At 42.0% G+C, this 8289-nt stretch overlaps 1 long non-coding RNA gene across 1 annotated transcript in view; it reads left to right on the forward strand.

Moving 5' to 3' along the window:
• LOC101850620 overlaps positions 1–6507 on the forward strand; it is a 27349-nt gene extending 20842 nt beyond the window's left edge. The window contains exons 2-4 of the long non-coding RNA XR_001185434.2: positions 3335–3381; positions 4559–4623; positions 6298–6507. This is a non-coding gene — a long non-coding RNA (uncharacterized LOC101850620). The remainder of the gene's footprint in view (positions 1–3334; positions 3382–4558; positions 4624–6297) is intronic.
• The last annotated feature ends 1782 nt before the right edge of the window (positions 6508–8289 follow it).

Below are 8289 nucleotides of genomic sequence, written 5' to 3' on the forward strand. Positions count from 1 at the left end.
CTAACATTCACCCCACCCCCCTTTCCTCCTTTTTTATGTTTGTTGCTCTCTTGTAACGCCTCTAATCTTCTGGCGCCCATATACCCAATGCAGTTGCGAGCGCCGTAAAACCTCTATTAAAACAAAAACAAGCTAACCAAGCTGATGGGCGTTGACTTTTAATGTGTCGATGTTTCTCTATACTCAAACAAGCAAGCAAAGCTGACGGTGGTGTTAAAAAACCCACCTACACTGTTTGTAAAGAAAATGAATGAGCAACCAATTGTCACAGCTTCTCGCCCTCTCATTGTTGGACATGTTAATGTTTCATACAGCCCGTGTCTCCACTCCTTGCGCGGACCACAATATGTGGGTGGCAGTGACGCCTTCTAAATGATCTTGGACAGACTGTGCCAATCGGGGTGTAAATTAAAAGGGGGTGGTTGGCAGGTGCTCTGGTGTGGGTTGCTTCTTCTTTCCTATCAAGCATCTATCGTCTTTATCTCACCTCCTTTTTTAATGTTTGTTACTCTCTTGTAACACCTCTCTTCTTCTGGTGGGTGGTTGGCGGGTGCTCTGGTGTGGGTTGCTTCTTCTTTCCTATCAAGCAACTATCGTCTTTATCCCACCTCCTTCTTTGTGTGTGTTTGTTACTCTCTTGTAACACCTTTTTTCTTCGGCACTTATATACTTAAAATAAAAATAAAAATTTTAACAACTTAAAAAAACCCAATCGTAAATGAATGAGCAACGTGTCAGCTTTTCGGCTCCTCACTACTGGACTTGTTATACAAGGCCTACGTCGTTCACCCGGTGTTTTTCACTCTTTGAATGGGCCACTTTTATTGTTACTTAAAAGTTGTTTTAGATCACAAATGTATTTACACCGAATTTGAATATTTTAACTTTTTAGCATTTTAAAGTAAATTAGTTAGCCAGTCGTGAAGTGAACTTTCGCAGAGGTGAACAACTTGTGTTTCGCGCGCTCATATGACCTTACCAGTTGCGAGCGCCGTAAAACCTTATACTATACATATACATACACGTGGGTGGGTGGCAGTGATGCTTCTTTTAACTTATACACATTTTAATTAAGGATTTGTGGCGAATGTTCACCTGTACTGGTCCAGGTAGGGCTATTTACGTGTTCCCTTTCCCAGTGACGCACTTGTTTACCTAGATTTTTAGAAATGGAATGTGTTCGGGGTATAATTGAAGCAGGTGTCCGAAAAAATAAAGGGGTGCAAGTCACATTGAGCTAAAAATTGAGTTCTTCGAAGCCCGACGCAACACGTCAGGGGAGCCTACACAGCGTAGCGTTTGAAAGAAATGACTGGTTAGCTTTAAATCAGACTCCTGGCCTTAACAAATTAGCCAAATTGTTGTATTATTATTATTATTATCCTGTCCGTCTTGTTGGGTTGTTTTTTTCCTCCTCGAAACGACCTCAATGGGACTTAAGACTCTTTACTTTAATATTGTTCTGACCCTCTCAATCATCGCTCACGTCATCGAGATGGTCGTGTATGTTTGTTGACCCAGTTAAAGAAGTGTCATTGTCCGCGCTCCGTGCAGGCCGAGGTACGTCGTCGGTTGGTGATAATTGTTCTTGTTAAATCAAAGACGTGCCCACGGTTAATTTTTTGGTGTGCGTAGCGTGAGCAGCTGGGTGCGACAGGTGTGCCGTTTTCCCGGGGGGTTTTCCCCGGTGTTTTGTTATTTTCACAGACTAAGAGCTCTGTTGGGTTGTTTGTTTTTTTGTTTTTTACCCCATATTGTTTGTGTCTATTTAATTTAATTGTCTTTTTATGTGTTGTTTTCGCGCACTCAGAAGATGCGGGTCCCTGAGTGGGGAGCGTTTGTTTTTATCGAGTATTTTCGTCTGTCTGCTGGGACATTGTGACAAAGTCTTTACTCCCAAAGTAATGACATTGGAGTTATAGCCCAAGATTGCGTTCAGCTGGCGATATGCGCCGACGGGTTTGTTGGTGGTTTTTTTTGGGGGGGGGGTACTACTGTGACGACTGAGGGGTGCTATTTTTCTCGCATTAGAAAGGGGGAGGCGGGTTGGATTCCTCGTCACTCTCTTGTAGCACCTCTAATCTTCAGCACTTATATGACTTTATTGTGTTGCAAGTGCCGTAAAACGCTTACTGTAAATACATTTTTTTAAAGAAACAAATAGGACTTCTCTATTGACATCCACCTCTTGGCGATTACATATAACCTTACTAAAACTGAAGAAACAGACAAACAAGCGTTCACTTCTGTGCTCTAGAATAGGTTATAATATTATACAATATTCCTACACCGACAAGTAGCTTCCGTGTGAGGCGTCCCCTGTATCGATCTAAAGACGTGCGCGTGACAACTCTCCGTACGTAAACAACAGCCCTGCTCTTCAAGACGTGCAGTGCAGGCAGGGCAAATTTGTTGCAGTGGTGGGCGAAATCCGGATTTATAAGCTCTCCCTCCGGATAACAGGATAATTCTCAGAGAAACGTTATAATCCAAATTCAGACTCATAACTCTCTTTCCTAACCTGTTTACCGAAGTGGGTGCACCCATTTGTTAAAGCAGCTCTTACCCGTTTGTCGAAGTGGTTCTAAACCCATAATTTGCCGAAGCGGTTCACAACACATTTGCCGAGGAGGTGCATTAACAATAACGATATCCGGGTTATGATAAAGCGACTCATTGCCCAGCCCTCCTAGTTTGTCTTTGATGCCGCGACGTCAGTGCTGTCCTGCACGTTGTTTTCTCTCGCCACGACTTTACTACCGGTACCGCAGGTTTGCCGGTGGGTGGGTGGGTGGTTGGCGGGTGCTCTAGTGTTGTGTGCTCCTTCTTTCCTATCTGATATCTGCCGGCCCGTACCACTCCTTTTCTTCCACCCCCCACCCCCCTCCCCAAAACCAGTACCAGTCCCACTTGATGTATTTTGGTGTTTATTGTTGCTTAATCTGATGGCAGTGGGTGGTTGGCGGGTGCTCTGATGCGGTTTGCTCCTTCTTTCCTATCAAACAACTTTCGTCTTTTACTTTTATCTCTCCTCCTTTTTTATGTTTGTGACAGGTACTCTCTTGGAACACCTCTAATCTTCGGCACTTACTTATATGACCTTGTTGTGTTGCAAGTGCCATAAAAATCTTACTAAAACATTAATCTGATGTCACAATGTTTCTGTTTCTTTCTTCCCTTCCCAACCCACAAGTACCAGTCCCACTTGACGTAATTTTGTTTATCGTTGCTTACTTAATCTAATGTGACATGTCACAGTCTTTCTTTCTATTTCCTCTGATAGTGTGTTTCTGACTGATGCACTTACGTTTTTTTGTTTTGTTTTGTTTTCCAGATCATTCGAGATGGCCAAGTCTAAGAATCACACCAATCACAACCAGAGTGAGTACTGTCTCTGTGTGTGTTTTGTTTTATATTTTGTTGCTTGTGCCAACCTGACTGCGTCTGTGTGGGTAAAAAGTAAACCTACAGTGCTTGTTTGGAGTTTACACAAACTAGCAAGCCGTGTGTGGTTGGCGGGTGCTCTGGTGTGGTTTGCTTCTTCTTTCCTATCAAACATCTATCGTCTTTTATCTCCCCCTTCTTCTTTTTTATGTTTGTTACTCTCTTGTCACAGCTCTAATCTTCTGGCGCTCTTATGATGTTATGCAGTTGCGAGCACCGAAAAACCTCTACTAAAAGTATAACAAACTAGCAAGCCACATCCATGATTTCCACTGATTGCGGCCACATTTGGCTCGTTGTGACATCCTCCCCTGCACAGAAGATGCCTTTTTTTAGAAAGAGGGTCCCAGATTAACTTTTACCTCTGTGTGTGTGTGTCTGTGCCTGTTTATCCTTTTTGCCTGGTGGAATTGTTGGTAGAGAAAGGGGACAGATGGAGTGAGTGGCATTGGTAGTCTAGTGGTTAGGCCACCAGACTCAATAATGTGAGATTGCAGGTTCGGACGTTCAAGGTTCAGCTTGGTGTGACATTGTCTTTGCAAAAGATACTTCACTCTAATTTTCCCTCCTTAAATAACCTAACAATGTTGCGAATGGTCAAACCTATTCAATTTGGCACACGCACACACTCACATACACACACACACACACACACACACACACACACACACACCTGAGCTAAAACTTAGGAATCTTTAGTTACTAGTAGTATTCTAGTCTAGAAAAAGATGCACAGTACAAGCATCTTACAAGAGGAAAAGTTTGTGGAACATTGTCCATTTATAGGGGGCGGTTGGCAAGTGCTCTGGTGTGGTTTGCTTCTTCTTTCCTGCAGAACATTTATCATTTTTATCTCTCCTGGTTTTTTTAGTGTTTGTTACTGTCTTGTAACACCTCCAATATTCAATACATACATGACCTAATTGTGTTTCAAGGACAAGTGCAGTAAAACTCATACTTTTTTAAAAAATGTTGTATTTGCTAGGCGCACATACGCACCACTCCTCACTCAGTTTTTACCACATCCCTGTTGTACTAGGGCCTATCCTGTCTTTCAGTCAGTGTCCCTTTCCAAAGCTCTTGTGCATTGATTGTTTTATCATGTGGTTTTCAGACAAGAAGCACCACCGCAATGGCATCCACAAGCCCAAGTCCCACAGATATCCCTCCATGAAGGGGGTAAGTTCCACGTTGGAAATGATTTCTCAATATTGCTTCTCCTGGATGCTTTTGTGATTCCATGCTTTTGTGTAGCTGGTTGGCGAGTGCTCTGGTGTGGTTGGCTACTCTTTGCTATCTATCAAACATCTATCCACCTTATCTCGCCTCTTTCCCTTCTTTGTGCGTTACTCTTTTGTAAGTGGGTGGTTGGCGGGTGCTCTGGTGTGGTTTGCTTCTTTTTTCCTATCAAACATCTATCGTCCTTATCTCCCCTTTATCTTTTTTATGTTTGTTACTCTCTTGTAACACCTCTAATCTTCTGGCGCTCAAATGACCTTATGCAGTTATGAGTGCCGTAAAACGTCTACTAAAACTAAACTAAAAACTCTTTTGTAATACTTCTAAATCTTCAGCACTTGTGTAGCCTAATTGTGTTGTAAGTGCCATAAAACTTTTACAAACAGTTAACAAAGCCAATCAACAAGTGGATAGTTGGAGGGCACCACTGTTTAACTATTAGTAGAGCTTATTCTTTTCTTTCCCTCATTTGATTGTCTGTCCGTCTACCTGTTTGTCTTACTCTTCCCCCAGCACGACATAACCCTTATTGTGTTGATGCGCATGTCTTTACTCAAACTAAACCTGCAGCTCCAGCAAGCTACATGTGTGGATGGTTGGCGGATGCTCTGGTGTGGTTTGCTCCTTCTTTCCTTTCATCATCATTTCTCCTCCCTCTTATCTTTGTATGTTACTTTCTAGTAACACCTCTAAATCTAACCCTTGGCACTTATACAACCTAAATCTGTTTGCAAGTGCTGTAAAACTCTTTGTAAATTTAAACTACAGTTAGCGGTATTACCCAAATTCTCCTTTCCTTGTTGGGTGTGCTTGGCGGGTGCTCTGGTGTGGTTTACCACTTTCTTCTTATGATGTGTCGTCTTTTCTCTATTCCTTCTTTTTTTTGGTATTATTCTCTTGTGACACCTAATCTTCAGCACTTATATGATCTAATTGTGTTTTGCAAGTGTGTAAAATCTCACTAAAATTCCGCTTATTGATTGAAGAATGCCCCTGATAGCTCCTACTTCTTTCTGTCTCTCTGTTGTTCCTGTCTATCTGTCCTGTTTCTTTCCCGCACTATGTTATGATTGTTGTTGTGTCTTTGTACTCAAATGTGGAACTCTGACTAAAGTTAAATGCCCCCCGGGGTAGTGCCACTGACTGTAATGTCTTTATGCCATTCCCAAAGGGGGGACATTTCTCGTTCAAGCACAGTAGAATTGTAAATGGGCTGATTCATGTCACGCTCATAACTGTGCCGGGCTGATTCATGTCACGCTCATAACTGTGCCTGATCTGCAACAGGGAACTGCTGCTTTTTCTTTCATAATCCTTACTATTGTCATTTTTACTCTACTTCTTTTGTATGTTTGTCACTCTCTTGTGACCTGCTGTTTTTGGGGTGCCTTGATAGTCGAAACAGACCTTGTGCTGTTGAAGCTAGAGAGGTGAGCAGAATAAGCCTGATTCCCTGTAAGGACTTCTCTGTTGACATCCACCCCTTGGCATTATATGACCTTATGCAGTTGCGAGCGCCGTAAAGCCTCTACTAAAAAAAGAACCACTAAAACCTCAAACTTTCACTTATACTTAATTAACCTGTACCATCCCTACTTTTTCCCCCTCCCACAGGTTGACCCCAAGTTCTTGAAGAACCTCAAGTTCTCCAGGAAGCACAACAAGAAGGCCGTCACTAACTAAGCAGCTGTCGAGAACCTCATGGGACAAACGAGGGTCAGGGCGAGAGACGAGCTGACGAGGCCGAGTGGTGTGCATGGGTGTGTGTGTGTGTCTGTGTGTGATGGACAATACAGAACCTGGTACATAAAGACCCAATGATCACGGACTTGTTTGTTTCTTGGTGTATGGTGTGTCGTGTGATGATTATTGTCGTTGTGCTGTTGTGGCTCTGAATAATATGTGCGTTGTTAGCGGGTGCACTTGTGTTGTTTGCTCGGACTGCTCCTTTTTTTTTTTTCTTATCAAAAGTCTATCATCCTTTCCTCTCCTTCTTTTCTCTGTATGTTACTTTCTGGTTACACCTCTTATCTTTGACACTTATATGACTTGTGTTGCAAGTTTCTTTCCTTCTGTTATTTCTGTCTATCTGTCTTGCTTCTTCCCTGTACATTACTGTGTCCGTGAGTTTCTCTTTACTCAGACTTGTGTCTCCTCCTTTTTTGTGTTTGTTACTCTCTTGTAACACCTCTAATCTTTGGCACTTATATGACTTTATTGTGTTGCAAGTGCCGTAAAATTCTTACTAAAACTAAAACTAAACTCTAATTTTCAGCACATATATGACCTTATTGAGTTGCAAGTGTCGTAAAACACCTACTGAAAACCCTGAGACTTGTGTTTTGCAAGTGCAGTAAAACTCTTTCTAAAACTTTTGGGAAAAGCTAAGACTCTGAATACTGGTGTCTGTGGTCACTGTGGTGTTGGTTAGGCGCATTGCCATGCGTCCAGAAGATGTGTGTAGGAAGGTTGTTGTTGTTGTTGTTTTTAATCGAGAATCTCCATCTCTCTCCTGAGACATTGTAGTGGGTGGTTGGTGGGTGCTCTGGTATGGTTTGCTCCTTTCCTATCGAACAACTATCGTCTATATCTCTCCTTCTTTTTTATGTTTGCTACTCTTTTGTAACACCTCTAGTCTTCGGCACTTATATTATATGACCTTATTGTGTTGTAAGTGCCGTAAAACTCTTACGAAAACTAAAGACATTATGTATCCCTCTCTGTCTCAGTCGGGGTTGGCCTTGACAGTCTGGGTTTAATTGGCCCATCCCCAAAATTGTTGAAATTATGTCAATAGGGAGCATAAAACATAAAAATTGCATGCATAATATATATATTCTATAAAACTCTTTTGTAATACTTCTAAATCTTCAGCACTTGTATAACCTAATTGTGTTGTAAGTGCCTTAAAACTTTTACTAACAGTTAACAAAGCCAATCAACAAGTGGATATATATATAAAATGCTCTACAACTTACTCTATGAGCTTTTCAAGCACTATTGCCCCAGCAGACCATATTATAAGAACACTTTCTCTGCTTCCCAGTACAGTACAAGCTGCGGATTGCACACGCTCAAACACTAAAAAACTAATACTAACATTACAAAGATCTTTTGCTGTCTATAGCTGCGTACCTATTCCCACCTGGGTGAAGTGCAAAGACACAACATAGATCTAGGGCCCCTTATAAGGGATTTGATCCCATGGCATTACGGTCATGGGTCCGAGGTCCTAACCATTACGCCACCGGCGCAACATCTACATGTTATTGTTACAGTACATACAATAGGACTACTCTGAAAGTGCCAAAGTAGTCGTGGGTTATAATATATATGTAGTTATAAAAATTTTGACAGTAAGAATCGGTGTGGAGTTTCCCTGTACATTTCATTGAAACTCGTCATGATTTTATCATCAAATACAATGTATATATCAATATTCCACTAACCATAATAATGTCAAGCTGAGCCGCACCCCCCCCCCCCGCGGCAGTGCCACTGACTAGTACTTCAGGCCATTCCCAAAGGGGGGACATTTCTCGTTCAAGCGCAATAGAATTGTAAATGGGCTGACTCATGTCACACTCATAACTGTGCCTGATCTAC

Source organism: Aplysia californica, unplaced genomic scaffold (assembly GCF_000002075.1).
Source record: "Aplysia californica isolate F4 #8 unplaced genomic scaffold, AplCal3.0 scaffold01266, whole genome shotgun sequence".
Lineage (NCBI taxonomy): Eukaryota > Metazoa > Mollusca > Gastropoda > Aplysiida > Aplysiidae > Aplysia > Aplysia californica.